The sequence below is a fragment of the Peromyscus maniculatus genome, chromosome 22 (assembly GCF_049852395.1).
Source record: "Peromyscus maniculatus bairdii isolate BWxNUB_F1_BW_parent chromosome 22, HU_Pman_BW_mat_3.1, whole genome shotgun sequence".
NCBI classification, from domain to species: domain Eukaryota; kingdom Metazoa; phylum Chordata; class Mammalia; order Rodentia; family Cricetidae; genus Peromyscus; species Peromyscus maniculatus.
The window spans coordinates 18,653,351-18,669,940 of record NC_134873.1 but is presented as its reverse complement, the minus strand read 5'-3'; the positions used below and the strand labels follow the sequence as shown (position 1 = coordinate 18,669,940).

At 42.2% G+C, this 16,590-nt stretch overlaps 1 protein-coding gene and 1 long non-coding RNA gene across 2 annotated transcripts in view; one reads left to right on the top strand and one right to left on the bottom strand.

Annotated features, from left to right (window-relative positions):
* The window catches only part of Asxl2 (ASXL transcriptional regulator 2), a 236,140-nt gene that overhangs the window by 92,133 nt on the left and 127,417 nt on the right, over positions 1 to 16,590 (bottom strand). The gene's annotated exons all lie outside the window — the stretch shown is intronic.
* LOC143270197 (uncharacterized) overlaps positions 1 to 16,590 on the top strand; it is a 128,316-nt gene that overhangs the window by 2,071 nt on the left and 109,655 nt on the right. The window lies entirely within an intron of this gene.

Below are 16,590 nucleotides of genomic sequence, written 5' to 3'. Positions count from 1 at the left end.
GTCTAGTTTCTTGAGTTCTTTATATACTTTGGAGATCAGTGCTCTGTCAGATGTGGGGTTGGTGAGGGTCTTTTCCTATTCTGTAGGCTGTAGTTTTGTCTTATTGACTGTGTCTTTTGTCCTACAAAAGCTTCTCAGTTTCAAAACGTCTCAGTTTTGAGAGGTCCCATTTATTAATAGTTGTGCTCAGGGTTTGTGCTGTCGGTGTTTTATTTAGGAAATGGTCTCCAGTGCCAATGCGTTCAAGAGTACTTCCTACTTTCTCTTCTATCAAGTTCAGTGTAACTGGATGTATGTTGAGGTCTTTGATCCACTTGGACTTGAGTTTTGTACATGGTGACAGATATGGATCTCTTTGTAATCTTTTACATGTTGACATCCAATTATGCCAGCACCATCTGTTGAAGATACTTCCTTTTTTCCATTGTATAGATTTGGCTTCCTTGTCAAAAACAGGTGTTCATATGTGCGTGGATTAATGTCAAGGTCTTCAGTTCAATTCCATTGGTCTGTATGTCAGTTTTTTGCCAGTATCCAGTTCTTGAATTGCTTCTGTAGCTTTGGCAGCCTTTGAACTTGCCATCCTCATTGCTCAGCCTCTCGAGTACCTGGGGTTACAGACCTTCACCTGAAGGCAGAACTCTAGAGATAGCCTGTTCTCTAGCATGTAAGAGTCACTAGATGGGTTCCAGCAATTCATATAGCCTTTTTCTATTATTGGCAATAATTCCTGTGTCAATAATGGTGTCCTTGTCACCTTATCTTCCTACCACTGAGGCATTAAAACCATGAGGTCTCCTGAGAAGCAAGTTCCAGGTCAGCCCTGGCTGTATGAGACCCTGTGCCAAAAAAGAACCAACAATAAAAAGTGTGTGTGTGTGTGTGTGTGTGTGTGTGTGTGTGTGTGAGAGAGAGAGAGAGAGAGAGAGAGAGAGAGAGAGATAAATGTGGGTTCCTTTGTGGCTTTTTGAAACAGGGTGTCTCTCTTTGTAGCCCTGGCTGTCATGGAACTTGGTAAGGGGACTTAGACTGGCCTGGAACATCACCTGCCTCTCTCTGCCTCCTGAGTGTTGGAGTTAAAGGGATGCATCACCACACCCAACCTACATGTGGATTTTTTTTTTTTTTGAGTAATAGATTCATACCTTTCCTGGAATTTTAAATTTATCTTTACTTATTTATACTAGGGAGCAAATCCAGGACTTGAACATGTAGGCAAGTGCTCACCCACTGAGTTTACATCCTTACCTCTCAGTTCAAAAGGGCTATATTACTTAGAAATAAAAAAAAAAAAAAAGGTTGTTAGTAAGTTTGAGAGACCGTCAGCTACTGATCACAGGATTCTGGCAATTGATATGTATATATATTTTCACCAATCCCTTTAATAACTCACAGCACTATACATAAGATTCATGGTACATGCCACCTCAGTACAAAGCCTGTCTCTAGTCAACTCAAGAAGGCCCAACTCAAGCCAAACCAGGGAGACCTCTAAGAGCTTGAGGCCCTAACCAGTCTTGACCAATTTGCCAATGCTTGCCTAAAGTCAGTTCATGACTGGAAACCGGCTCTACATTGGTTCTGTTCAAAGTCCATGCCTCTGACCCTACATGGAGCAATAGCAATGGCATTATGTAACAGACATTTCCTGGGGAAACACAGAGACACAACACATTCATCTACTCACCCCAGTAAGAGAGCCCACAACAGACCAAAGTATCCGGGACTATGGGGGTCCGGCCCCTCGATAGTACCCTCCCAGGGTCCAGGAAGAATCTACAACCAACTGATAATTAATCTTTGATAAAAAGAAATGAATCTATGTACACAAAACTCCTTAGTCTATACACTTTATTCTTCTGAGTCAGTTCTCTCTCTACACAGCTTCTATTCTGCTCTCATGTCCAGCTCCTTTCTTGCCTGATTTCTCTCTACATTTACCTGCTGTCCCCTCTAGGTTCTATTTTATTGCTTCATCTTAGTTCTACCCCTTTAGGTTCTCATCCATCTAGTTCTTTCCCATATCAGCTCCTCTCCCATCTCCTTCTCTCTCACCTTGTTTTTCCCCATCTGGCTGTCCCTCATCTTCCATCTCATTCCTCTAGTACTCTCTTCAGTACTCTCTTCTAGCCCTTCAATCTAGTTCTTCCCCATCTCAGTTTGTTCCTCTCCGTACCTATCTAGTTCTTCCATTCTCTTTTCTCTTCTCCGTCTCCTTATTCTCTCAGTTCTCTATGTTCCTCCTAAATCTCCCAGGAATCCAGTTATAAACCCAAGCAATAACAATCCCCTGGTCGAGCAAGGTCACCAGGCTTGAATTCTAAGGGGTCATAAAGGCAGGTAAGCATTTTCCTCAGGCAGTGACCACCAGGCTTTCTTTTACAACCCAAACTGGGAGTGGTGAAAGAGGAGGTCAACTGAGTGCTAACGACCGTTAGTGTATGAAAAAGGAGATCTATGTGCTCAGGCTACATTCCTAGAAGTGGTTAGGTAAGAAGTTAGGGGTCTATAAAGTTAGTAAGGCTGTAAGAAAGGAGGGTCTGAGCTAAATTGTGTAAAGCTGTTACTTAAGGTCCACCTGACCTAGGCGCTGTCTCCATGTAGAATTTACCTTAAATCAGGAGACTAGCATGTGGTGGTCTGGACTGTTATTTCTGTTAGTCCTTGAAAGTGGCTAAGGGATATATCTGATTCCAGTGCTGAAAGGGGAGAAACAGATGGGCTGGGGGGAAGGAAGCCTTTCCTGAGGCTGTTCTCCAAATACCTAGAATGTGTATGTCCAGAGAGTGATCAGTCCACACAGTTAGCAATTCTTAGGGAAAAATCAATTGGGAAAACTATGAAGGCACACATGATTTTCATAACAGAAGACAGCTGATATATAACAAGCCAAATAACACCAAAAGCTCCTTGGAATTTGGCTTCCTCTGGAGGAATTCCCTGATCCCTCCAGGTAGTGGCTTTGCCATAACCAGCTGAGTTCTTATGATATATATATTCCTGTGACCCATAGCAGTTTCCGTTTTTTTCATATAGTGAAAAAAAATAAGGATAATGTTTCATTCTCTCTAGGGCTGTGAACATGTATGTAGATAAACTCAAATTTGGAGATGACTTGAAAAATTATAAGTAATAATTAATATTGATATTTAATCAATATTGTATCAATAATATATATATTTATAATCAACAGTCTATATAGATGGCAGGCTGAGGAGTAATTTAACCATCTAATAAATATAATAATATATATAAACATAATAAATAAATAAATTAAATAGGTATAGTTGTATATAGTTAGAATATATCTGTGCCAAAAGGGGAGCAGAGGAGTAACATAAAAAAATCAATCATTAACTAGTATGGCATAATATGGTCAAAAGTGTCTAAATACTATGAGTGTGACTTAGCAAAAAGAAATGGTTAGTTTGGAACATTAACTCTATTAATCTTTGATTAGTGGTATTAATTTGGTTAAACTGTGTTTTAAAGAGGGATAGTTAAAGAGTTACCTGAGTTAGTCATGAGCATCTGTGGGAATAAGGCTGCAGCTGAAGCTTACTTAATTTAAATTTATAATCAATGCAATATTAAATAAACTATTAGCTGTGAGAAAACAGTAATAACCTGTGTCAGGGTATACATGGCAAGACTTATATACTGAACAATTGTACATGAGGAGAATATCTGATATATCTGATAATACATAAGTTTCAGGATCATGGGCAGAACTTATACAATTAATAATAGAGCATTTTTTAAGGGCAGTCCAGCCCTTGGGCTGGAGAGTTCAGTTCAGAAAAAGGGGTACGTGACAAAGGGGGCTGTAGAAATCTCTCATGGTTATTTCCTGCTGATATGGGGGCAAAGGTGGGGGTCTGAAATGCAATGGAAACCCAGGAAACACAGGCTGTTTTAGACTCTGTGAGACACGCAGTGTAGCAGAATTTTCTGTCTCGTGGGCTGGAGGGTGGGATGCAGACCTGCAGCTAGACAACATGTCTATGGTCCAGATGAAGACAACCTGTAACTCTTTAAATGGTTAGAATTTCTGCTGGAAACAAATATGTGTATTAATGGTAGAACATGCAGCCGAGGAGTTTTAAAGAGGAAACTTTTTCTCTTAGGTGTACCTATGGAATATTAAATGCATGGTTAGCAGGTGAGAGGAGATATCAGGCCAAGGAGAGAAGGAAAGTTCCCCTCCCTACCCCAGAGAAGAAAAAGAAAATATGTAAGTGGGAGATGTAAACTGCAGTCAGGTTGCATTCCTCCTGGTCTTTTTGGCTTGTGAGTATTGGCAAATTTTGATCTCCTAGAACTTACAAGAACCTTCTTAATAGACAAAATCTTAGACATGTTAGCAATATAACAGTGGTAAATTTTGTCAGAGCAAAATTATGAATCCTTGGAGTCTCAACAAAACATCAGGATAGGCAGAGAATGAAATCTGAAATGTGAAATATATATATATATATATATCAAGTCTCATTTATCTTTTGACAAAAATTAATAAAATACATTTAGAACAGAATTATTATTTCTAATCATATTTCTATAAGTTTTATACCATTGATGAAAGTTCATCAAAAGGATCTGGAATTGTATCTATTTATTCATATTCAAAGCTCAATATTTAAGAATCTAGAGGTAAATAACAGCCTGTATTTGGACTGGCAGCTTTAGAGTGCCTTTGTCCTGCAGCGGCCTAGTATATGGTGTGACCAGGCGATCCAGGATTCATAAAGGCAGGTCAATGTCCTGTGAAGACATGTAGGCACATCCTCCTCCTGACAGTATGAAAACATCAGGACCTTTTCAAATACCAGTGAGAAGGTCACAGAGGCTTAGGTGTGACTTTATGTGTTGGCCTGGGGGTAATAAGGAATGCCTGTAGTGGGGGATCTGAAAAATTAAGCACCAATTCTTAAGAGCTCTTGAAGTATATGTAAGGCTGTTGTCTATAAATGAGCTCTAGGCCTTCCTAAAATTGGAAAGCAGTGAAATAAATGATGTATTACTTCTTATTTAATAACCATAAATTATAAGGACATAAACCTCATGGGTGAGCTTCCATTTATAATTTATAATTTAAATTATATTTAATATAATTTAAATTGAATTTATAATTGTTGGACAGACACATGAAAAGGTGCCAGTATATCCTGTAGAGCTATCTGCCAATCTATAGACTCATAAGTTTCATAGTTTGATATAAATGTAATATCATCTGTGCAATAAATGTATTGTAATATATATGTATATACACATATATACATACACATATATTATTATTAGTTTGGGAGACTGTGAGAAAGCTATAATTGACAGTTCTGATAGTTAATCTGTATATATAAAATGAGGAACTCTGCTCAATAAATGAGTCCTGAATAAACAGAGTTCACATTTCCTGCTCTGTATGTGAGCTTTGGCCTCCATCATGGCAGGGTGAGTAGGCAAGCTAAAAGGGAAATGCTGACAATCTTTAGGTTGAGGAGGTATGGCAAAGAAGCAATCTTGTAAATTTATAACCATTGTTATTTTGATTCCTAGGGATGGTAATGGGAGATGGCAAGCCAGGCTGTGAGAATCCCCTTGGCTTTAATAAATTTTATTTAATTTCTTCAGATCCTGTAACGGTTTATAAGCCTGATTTTCTTTAAACAACAAATATTGGGGTGACTGAAGGACTGGTGGGAGGCTTTATATGCCCTATTTTTAAGTTTCTCCTCCACCAGACAGGTCACAGTTACAATTCTCTCAGTATTCAAAGGCCATTGTTTGATCCAGAAAGGAGCAATAGATCTTTCTGAAATGTGGTCAGCAGTCGGGGGATAGTGGCTCCTAGGACAAATCCTGATAGCCTAGGCCATGTCTGCCATTTATGATTTCTGGAATAATGGGCTCAATTATGCCTTGAGCTTCTTTCCTCAAGTTCCTTTATGTTTAAAACCCATCTGTAGCATTTGAGCTGATATTAGTCCACAGCAGAGATTAGTTACAGCATGTCTCTTCTCCATAGTGTGTTAGGTTTGGAGGATGACATATGGGCAGAATATGCCATAATTTTATCTATCTGACCATCTTAATATTTTTGAGCTGCCAGCAATACTACTAGATTGACCTAGGCCTATAAAAGATGAAAGAGTAATAATCGTCTTAAGTACTTGACCAATCTTTTCCTAAAATATAAGAAACATCCGTGCTTATGTCTAGCAAGCCAATTATTTTCTTTCCCTGTATTTTAAGTGTTTAGTTGGTTTGGAATATTTAATTTCCTGAACCCAGAAGGCCATATCACTAGAATCCACACCATCAGCTCCCTTAGGCGCTGCCCTGCATGAATCTGAATTGTTTTAGTAGAGAGTTGTACAATGATCTTAATTTCTTCAGTAAGGTCAGGAATCAAACCCTCCAGGGAAGACCTTAATATTTTGTACAGTGGAGGAGCTACAGCCTATTATTAGCCCCAGTGTCCCTTCTGGGGAGGTCAGTAGATTCTTGTATTAAAGCATACATAAGTTCATTCTTAAAGCCTATATATCTATTTCAGACCTCAATAAAAACTTTATCCATACTATGATCTAACTTAGGCTTACATTCTCAGTATCTCTAGGTCATTCACTGAGACTCAGGTATCATTTATAACATATCTAGATGTTTTTATATTTTTCTATTCCAATGGCTTGCACTACATATAAATTATTTCTTAATGTTCTTAAACATTCTTTATATCTAATTCTTTATATTCTTATAAAAACTTTACATCTAAAAGCATTTTTGTATTTAATTCATCAGGAGATATAGGTAATTGATGATTGAGAATAGCCAATGTAAAGTGAATTTTTTTCTTTTTTTTTTTTTTTTTGTTTTGTTTTTTTTCAAGATAGGATTTCTCTGTGTAGCTTTGTGCCTTTCCTGGAACTCACTCTGTAGCCCAGGCTGGCCTCAAACTCAGAGATCCACCTGGTTCTGGCTCTGTGCTGGGATTAAGGCGTGCACCACCATTGCCTGGCATGAAATTCTTTTAATAAAGGAACAGTAAAAGGTCATTTTGAAATCTGTTATGTGAGCTATCTTTTACTTGAAATTGGATAGTAAGGCAAATTATCTTTAAAATATCTGGTAAATGGAAATATAATCTAAATGATCTCAAAGCATAGTTCGGACAAAACCCTGGCAATAAGGGATATGGCAGTTTTGTCCAAAGCTTAAACATTTTAAATGTTAGGGGGCTAAGTAATGAATTGATTATATGAAACTTAGCATACTTAGCATGTATATAAATATGATTTTGTATATATTACAGAATTTGATCATTCATGAGATAATCAAGTTTTAATTTGTATCCTAATAATTATCTCTATTAGCCTATAGCTTTGGTACAACTTATTATTAACAGTTTACAGTTTAGGTTGACCAATCAATCAATAAGTTTTATTTCTTAATTATCTTTAGTTAAAGTAAACTTATTCTTTTTTTTTTTAAGATTTTTATTATTATGCATACTATATTCTGTTTCCATGTATATCTGCAGGCCAGAAGAGGGCACCAGATCTCATTACAGATGGTTGTGAGCCACCATGTGGTTGCTGGGATTGAACTCAGGACCTCTGGAAGAGCAGTCAGTGCTCTTAACCACTGAGCCACCTCTCCAGCCCCAAAGTAAACTTATTCTTAACAATTTATAAGTTAGTTGTCTTTGTAAACTTAGAAATAAGGTTTTATACTTGTCCGGATAGCCTTAAAAATATGAAGTTTGTGGTGAAGTTATTTTAATATAGAAACAGGAGCTCTTATTTAAAAATATAGTATATAAGGAAAGTGACAATTTAATAAATCCTTTAAGGTGTATCATGAAATGAGATAAGCACGGTAAAACCAAACTAAAACGGAGGAGAAATGTTTTGTTGTTGTTGCAGCTGCAGCCGGTTTGTCCGGTCTGTATCTAGCCAGACAGCCGCCAGAAATGGAGAGGGGAGGGGGGGTGGAGACACAGACTGAAGTGAGCTGAGATGCAGACAGCAGACGATTATGTTCAGAGAGAAGAAGGCAGATGTTTAGTATTCCAACCCCCAATCTTGGGGGAGTCTGATGAATCCATACAGGTCTTAGGGCGTCCCCTAACCAGGACCTGTTTTTTTGCAGTGGGTTGACTGAAGTTCTTGTACGTGGCCAAGATTTTTGTAAATTACCAAGAACTTAATAGTCAACCCAAAAAGAAGAAAGAGAGAGAGAAAGACACTTTTTTTTTTTTTTCTTAAATACAGCAATAGACAAGTTGGGAGTTGCGATTAGTTTTTAAACTGGCACTATCAGGCCTGTGAGGCTTGCATTATTATTGAAATGAAGGCTGCTGGAGCAGAGCTCCTAGCTGGCTACAGGGCAGTTTTGAAGGTTTACAGCTCAAGTTAGCCCTTAGATTCCAGTAGTTTTAGCAAAAAAGGCTGTTTGTAGCAGGATGCTGCTGCTACTATGGAGAACTTAGTGAACTTCATTAGCTCTAGTTTACACTCTCAGGAGGTCTTGTAGTGTGGTGATCTCTTTGTAAGACCCTGAATGAAGTAACAGCAGGTTTCTCCCTAGAAGGGAGGGGTTAGAATCTGTGCCGCTTATCATAGTCTGATGGTAAGTCAATTTCATAAGGTTGGCAGCTTTTAGGGGTCTCCTTAATCTTTCCTTACATTTTTTAAGAGGCCTTATGGGATTAAAATAGTCTGTTGTTTCCTTATCTAAGCCTGTAAACTGACCGGAATGCCTTCTGTCTTAAGCCTGTGCCCTGTAACTTCTATCAGAGGATGTTTCTCGCCCCCCTCCCCCAACGCACACCTCCCAGAGCTGAGGACCTAACCCAGGGCCTTGTGCTTTCTAGGCAAGCGCTCTACCACTGAGCTAAATCCCCAACCCCCAGAAGCTGTTTCTCTTCAGACTCATTCTGACAGTTTGGGGTGGGGGTAATTCATGGCTACTCGCCGTTCCAAATGGGAGGGGGGCAGTCGGTGGCCCTGGGATCTGCAGCATCCTCAGTGAAGACTGATTGTAGCTGATACTCCAGAAGTCTCCCAAAATCGTACCTCTGGAAGAGTCAAGCCTCTAACTGGGCAACCCTCTGTGAAGCCATACCTCTCTCCCTGGATATGCTCCAAACCTTACTAATCAGTCCCATATCCCCCACCCACCCCACCCACCCCACCCCCACCCCCCACCCCCGCCGAGTACCTAAACATTTAAATCTGTTCGTGGAGTCAGGTATCGGGACTATGGGAGTCCAGACCCTCAATAGTCCCCTCATTTTGAAACCAATGTCCAATTTGATGAACCAATGAGTTTTGTATTGGGGTCACTAACAAGAGCGTGGGTGAGTGGTGACTTATAAGGAGCAGGGATTGTTGGTTTTAAAAATGGTGGCAGTGCAATGTTAGCAGCACTGTTACCATGCGAGAAAAGTCACGAGGTATGACAGAACCCATTCTTAATAGTTTATTAGGGGAAGAAGACAGAAAGGGGTGCTCAGGCCTGTGGAAGACACATGCAGAGAGAGAGGGGGGAAGGAAGAGTCTGTGACTGGTGTCTTAAGGACTCTCCTGCACATGCGCATGGGCTTACGGAGCTAAGCCATGCATGCACATAGATTGCATGATCACACTGTGCACAAATTACGTGATCACACAGCACACAGATTACGTAGGACATAAGGCCCCTTACTTAGCTACTGAACTGCATGGGCAGTCATTTAGCCAGGAATTCCAACATTCCAAGCTCTTTGCTTGTTATAAAAAATGGTGGGTGAACAGAAATAGGGGTGCTGTGTCTCCCGAGAACTGCTTCCAGCTGACTTGGTGGGCGTCGGTTAACTCTTGGGGGGTAGGGAGCTTCTGAAGTAGCCAGCCGTCCTGGGGGTAATGGATTGTCCTCTGCTGCTTTGGAATTGTCTGGCAAGGTGCTGTCCAGGTGAATTCAAGCTGGCTCCGGAGCTTGCTGACCTGTCCAGGTGGATTCTCTGGAGCTCAGAAGAATTTTTAAACATATTAAGAAGCATCCATGGGAAATTTAAAATCTTAAGCTGGTGGCCATCATGCTACAATGTTTAGTACTCTGCTATATTGGATATTGGTTGGTGTTAGTGAGAGAGAGAGAAAGAGAGAGGGAGATGAGAGAGAGATTTGGAACATGCTTTTAATTTTTACCTGAGGTATGCCTTATCTGAGACAGATTTTTTTTTTCAAGAAACAATTCATACAATAGCATCTTTAATTTCTTTTTTTTTCTAAGATTTATTTATTTATTATGTATACAGAGGAGGGCGCCAGATCTCATTACAGATGGTTCTGAGCCACCATGTGGTTGCTGGGAATTGAACTCAGGACCTCTGGAAGAGCAGTCAGTGCTCTTAACTCTGAGCCATCTTTCCAGCCCATCTGAGACAGATTTTAAGGCACCTATTTCCTTTATTAGTTTAGCATCCAGGAGACACAGGTGATCGATTGCTGAGGGCATTTAACAGTAATGGATTGTTATATTAAAGTCTGTTTCTTTGCAGAGTCCAAACCCTTTTGAGTCTGGGGTGTAAATACCCTTTGACTGTTACTGTTCCTTACTGCCTGGATATATCTGGTGGTTCTCGTCCTCCAGCTCTATGGTGGCCCTGTAACAATTAGCCCAGTAGTTAATTAGAGGGAACCAGGAAGGAAAAGCTTGTGGGTTGGACCTCATTGTTCTGGAACTGGTGGCAAGGCAGTGCATCCTGGTGTCCTCTAGAATTTAGAGAGAGGAGAGAGGAGAGAGAGAGAGAGAGAGAGAGAGAGAGAGAGAGAGAGAGAGAGAGAGAGAGAGAGACCCTGTCTGTGTCACTGTGCATGAGGAGGCCCTGCTGACAGGTATGGAATGAGGCAAATGGGGAGCAAGTGAAATAAAGCTCCTTTCTTAGCTAGAAAATCTCTTCCCATTAGGGGCATAGGGCAGGTTGGCACAACTGAAAATCTCTGGGTGAGAGGAAGACCCTTGAAAATGCAGTTAAGTGGTGGGGTCTGGTGAGGTGGGTAAGGTTGTCTCCCTAGCCCAACATTAGGGAAATGAGAAGGAGAGGTGGGACCCCAAAAACTCCCTCAGGACTGAGTAAGTGGCTCAGTGTCCAAGAGGAAGGAATGGATCGCCCCATGCTGTAATGGCTATCTCAGGTTCCCTGTGAGCCCATGGCCAAGCCTAGGAGGTTTTGGTCTGATGCTCCCATGCCACGAGGTGCACGAAGGCCGTCAGCTCACCAGTGTTCCTCTTGGTGCTACTTCGAGCAAGGCTCAACTGATGGCCCCCCGCAGGGCATGCACTAGCCTGCCTGGCCTTTTTTTTTTTTTTTTTGCCACACATTTAAAACAGGGACTAGGAAGCCTTTATGCAGCCGCTCCAATAGTATGTGCCAGCGTTTGGCAATCCTGTTCACGGGCTTTCTCATCTCTCCCATGGTACCTTAAAATGCCACAGCTGAGACTCTGCCTTTGGGGTCAGGGGCCTCCTCTCCAGATGCTTAAGTTAGCCCTGATGCCAGGAAGCTCTGGGAGACATGAGACAGGTTGTTTTTTTGTTGTTTTTGTTTTTGTTTTTTGTTTTTTTTTCCCGAGACAGGTTTTCTCTGTGTAGCTTTGCACCTTTCCTGGAACTCACTCTGTAGACCAGGCTGGCCTCGAACTCACAGAGATCCGCCTGCCTCTGCCTCCCGAGTGCTGGGATTAAAGGCGTGCGCCACCACCGCCCGGCCAAGACAGGTTTTATTCTGTTTCTTGAATTATGTTTTTTTTTTTTTAGATTTTGATGGATTACTTGTTTGAGGGAAGCCAAAGGAAGACCCGCCAGGAGGCAGGTTGTAAACTGGGCTTTACACTCCCAGGGCAGCTTGAGAGTGTGAGAGGAAGAGAGTGTGAGGAGTTAAGGTGAGAGCCAGAGTTGGGCAGAAGTGCGCCCCCCCCCCTCGCCAACACTGGAGAGCCCGCCCGATACCAGAGAGCAGAGCAGAAGTCAGACAGCGGAAGTGTTTGCATGTGGCACAGAATCAGAAATGGGGAAGGAGGAGGGGTCAGAGCATAGGTAGAAAGCTTGGGGATAAGGTAACTTTTCATTTGCCCATTTGCTGGCAGAAGGTGGATAATTCACGTGAAATATCGGGGTCCAAGCAGTCATTGTGTGGCCATATTTATTGGTATATTTAAGGCATTTCTCAGAGGAGGAGTGAGACCAAGAGGAGGAAGCCTTATGTCCTATGACTGCAGCTGAGAGAAATAAAAAATAAAAAAATTGAGAGGGTTTATATGAGCGAGAATTGTTGAAGCCAAGGTTGGATAAAGCACAGGGACAAATAACCAAATGAATGGAAGCACAGGATCTATGAACCAAAGGCTGAGGGGCCCCCAACTGGATCAGGCCCCCTGAACGGGTGAGACAGTCATTTGGCTTGATCTGTTTGGGAGGCAGCTGTGCATTGGTGCCAGGTCCTGGGCTCGTTGCATGAGTTGGCTGTTTGAATCCTGGGACTTATGCAGGGACACTTGGCTCGGTCTGGGAGGGGGGAATGGACCTGCCTGGACTGAGTCTACCAGGTCAACCCCGGACCTCGGGGGAGACCCTGATCTGGAGGAGGTGGGAATGGGCTGGGGGGAGGGGTGGGCGAGAGGGGGAGAACAGGGGAATCTGTGGCTATTATGTTGAACTGAATGGTGTTGTAAAATAATAATAATAAAAAAAATAAAAAAATAAAAAAATTGAAATAAAGAAACAGGATCAGACTCTAGTCCTGGGTATCCCTGAGGTTGGAGAAGGATCTGTGAATCAGCACAAGTTACCTCACCCTTCAAGATGGAGGTAAGGGCCGGAGTTTATGCAGCCCGAGGACCTCCGGGGTTCGGCAGCTAGAACTATATCTCAGGATGTACCTGGGACAATGGCCAGGGAGTGAGTGCAAGGACACACTCACCAATTGGAGAGGCAGGGTTGTGCAGAGCAGTCCTGGGCCAGGCAAAGGAAAAAAATGAGCAGTCGTAGATGGAGCAAAACCTCGGCACAAGTTCCCGGGCACAGAGCGCCTGGAGGGCTTGCTTCATCACGCAGCCAATGTTAGCTCTAATGCGGTGGAGTCAGCGCCCTGTTACAAGAACAGCCATACAAGAACAGCCACAAGGCATGACAAAACCCAGTAAGAGTTTTATTAAAAAGGGGGAGACAGGAAACAATGTGACCAGGCCTGTGGAAGATGTGCAGCGAGAGAGATGGGGGGAGAAGATGAAGAAGAGGAAGAGGAGGAGCCTGTACTGGCTTCTTAAGGATTCACCTGCACATTCATGCTCACACTGCGTTGGGACTTCGTAGGGTGCAAGGCCCCTTACTCGGCTACTGATATGCATGTGTGCGGTCACTTAGCTTGGGAGTGGCCAGGAATTCCAACAACCTGTTCCCTACAATCTGTCTTCTTGCTTAGGGTTCACACCTGCTGACCTTTGCTGGGCAACTGGTGTGCTGGCTCCTTTGCTATACCCTGCTAAACAATAATCCTTGGCTTTTTGTTTGGGGTGCAAGTATTTGACCACAAATTGTCTGGCCTTGTCCTGTCCTCAGGCTTCTGTAAAAGCCACAATTTTTTTTTTTTTTTTTTTTATTAAAAAGGTTTCTGGGGCTGGAGAGATGGCTCAGAGGTTAAGAGCACTGACTGCTCTTCCAGAGGTCCTGAGTTCAATTCCCAGCAACCACATGGTGGCTCACAACCATCTGTAGTAAGATCTGGGCCCCTCTTCTGGCCTGCAGTTACATATGCTGTATACATAATAAATAATAAATCTTTAAAAAAAAAAAAAAGGTTTCTATTCATTTTATATACCAACTACAGATCCCTCTCTCCTCCCGCCCCCCCAGCCTTCTCCCCAATCCATTCCCCATTCCCACCTCTTCCAAGGCAAGGTCTCTCATAGGGAGTCAGCAGACCCTGGTATATTCAGTTGAGGCAGGTCCAAGACCCTCCTCCCTGCATTGAGGCTTAAAAGCTATTTGCCTTGGGCCCTGGAAAAGCAGCTGGAATAATGTGGACTGGGAGGATTTCTTAGCTTGTGTCTTCGAAGAAGCAGTGCTTGTTTGAACGGTTTCAACACTCTTGCTTCTTGATGGACACATAATTCTAAAAGGACTCTCTTCTGGGGTTCCACTATTCTTGTAGAGCTTTGTGTTTTGTGTTTTGAGTCCCTTGATGGTTTCCTTCATTGGATATTTTAGGCCAAAGGTCTTTTTGAGGCTTGATTTCGACCATTTTTCTTCCTGACTACTTTCAAAGCCACTCTCGGATACAGAGTGAACCTGACAGAACTCACGGTGCTCAAAGTCTTCGGTGTCTGTCTTGCTGACCACACCATGGCTTCCCGATTGCTTTTTTCTAATGTGCACTTGTACAGAAGCCGGAGCCTGGGGAGATCGAGCCTGGAAATCTCTTGGCGTGGTTGGACTCTTGGAAGCTGGAGGAAAGATTTTAGCTTTCCTTCGTGATGGTGATGTAGTGCTCTTCCATGCATCTGCTCTTTTTCTTCCACGATGCTTTGAGACTTGAAGTCTTTTCCCAGTTCTCAGTCTAAAGCCAAGATGCAGCCGAATCTCACCATGGCCTTCAGGGGTGCTTAAGAGGTGGATCTGTGGGTAGATGAGAAGATATGGACCAAAAGCAGACTGTAACTTATGACAGCAATTAATTCCTGAACATCGGCCACACTGCAAGCAGATGGGATATTTCAGGACAAGACCTGATGAGAAAGGAGGAGGGACATTGTGGGGCACTTGACTCTCTAAGAGTTTTGCTGCTATTTTGAGCTGTAGATCTTTTAGCAGATGGAGCTGTTCTGAGATATCCCTCTTGGCCTGGGAAAGACAACTTGCTTTGAGGGAGTGGTGAGAGTCAGAAGGCCTTGTCTGTGAATCACTCTGTGAGTCTTTACTCTGATCACTGGAAACAGCGTCTTCCCTGTTGTAAAGTATCTTGAGAGAAGACTCCGGCTTCATTAAGGCAGGAAACTGGGCCTGATTCCCAGTCTTCCATTTCCATTTCTTGAGGCTTTGTCCTCAGAAATGAGTTAGATTTATATCTTGCCACTGTGGCCCAGGTTTACAGTCTAGTTTGACAGGTCGAGTTTTGGTACCCATAACTAACTTAATACATGGTTTACCTTTCAACTGTGAGCTGTGACTTAACTTAGTACATTTCATATCTGGGGACTCTATTTCAGGTGTCAAGTCAGAACAGTTTGCATGTCGACACTGGGGCCTAGAGCTGTTCTGAGATTTCATACTTTGAGGCTTTGTCTGAAGTGCCAACTCAGATTTTCCACATTTCAACTCTACATTGTTTTGTGATTGTGGCCTTTGGCTTATTGCCCCATATTTTACTTCTGAGGACTGTGACTCTTGTTTAAACACTAAAGGTGTCTCAGTTTGAGGCTTTGTCTTGAGGATGACCCTAAGGAATTGAGACTGTATTCCAGGGTTCAATACAAGAGAGCTCCTGTCTTCTAAGCAAAACCTGGGTTTGAATGTCAATTTTATATTATTGATCTTTGACCTTAAGGTTGGGTCACATGCTTTTGTATTTCTAAACTTTTGCTCAGAATTAAAATCAATAGTTTTGGACCTCTGAGGCTGATGTTCCTGGGTTGACCCTGAAGGTTGTTTACCTTGTGACTTCGGCCTCATAGTCAACTCATTGGATGTCTTCACATCTAGTTGTACTGAGGGTTTTAACTCTTTAGCTGTCACATCTTGAGGTGGTAACCTAAGATTCAGTGTAGATTTATTAACTTGGCAGTCAGACAGTGGTATCCAAAGAACAGATTTTGTATTTTCAAGCGGTGGTCCCTGATGTAATGCCACACTTTTCCCACACTGAGACTGTAGCTCTGAGATTGATGTGATGTTTTCCCCTTCTTGTAGCTCTGGTCCTGGGGACAACTCAGGGGTCTTCACACACTGTACTTGTGGCCCAAGGTTAAAATCCACGGATTTTTTTTCCTTAAGGTTTTGGCCCTAGAGCCATCTCTGATGTCTTCCCACCTTCCAGTTGTATGGATGGTTTCCGTTCTGTAGATTTGACATCTGGAGATGGTGACCCACTATTTAATCGTAAAAATGTCACACCATGGAATTCAGGTCTTAGTATCCACTGGATGGATCTTATACTTTCTACCTGTGTCTCTTTGTTTAGCTGATCAGTTTTGATCCCTTGAGGCTGTGGCTTGGAAGTTAAGTTAAAAGTTTTGGTTTTCTGCAGCCCTAGTGCTAACGGAGAGGTTTTTACTTGCTGTAACTGTGACTCAAGATGAGACTCTCTGGATTTTTCTCCTTGAATTATTGACCTGACAGTCAAATCAGATGACCTCCCACCTCTCCGTTGTGTTGACAGCTTCAATTCTGTAGGGCTGGCACTTTGAGACTGTAACCTAAAGTTTGACCCTATACATTTCTCCCTTTGAAACTCAGATACTGGTATCCACTGAACAGATTTTGTACTTGCACTTTGTGGTTGTGTATTTAGTGCCACAGTTCTTCCATCCTGAAGCAGTGGCTCTAACATTGGCT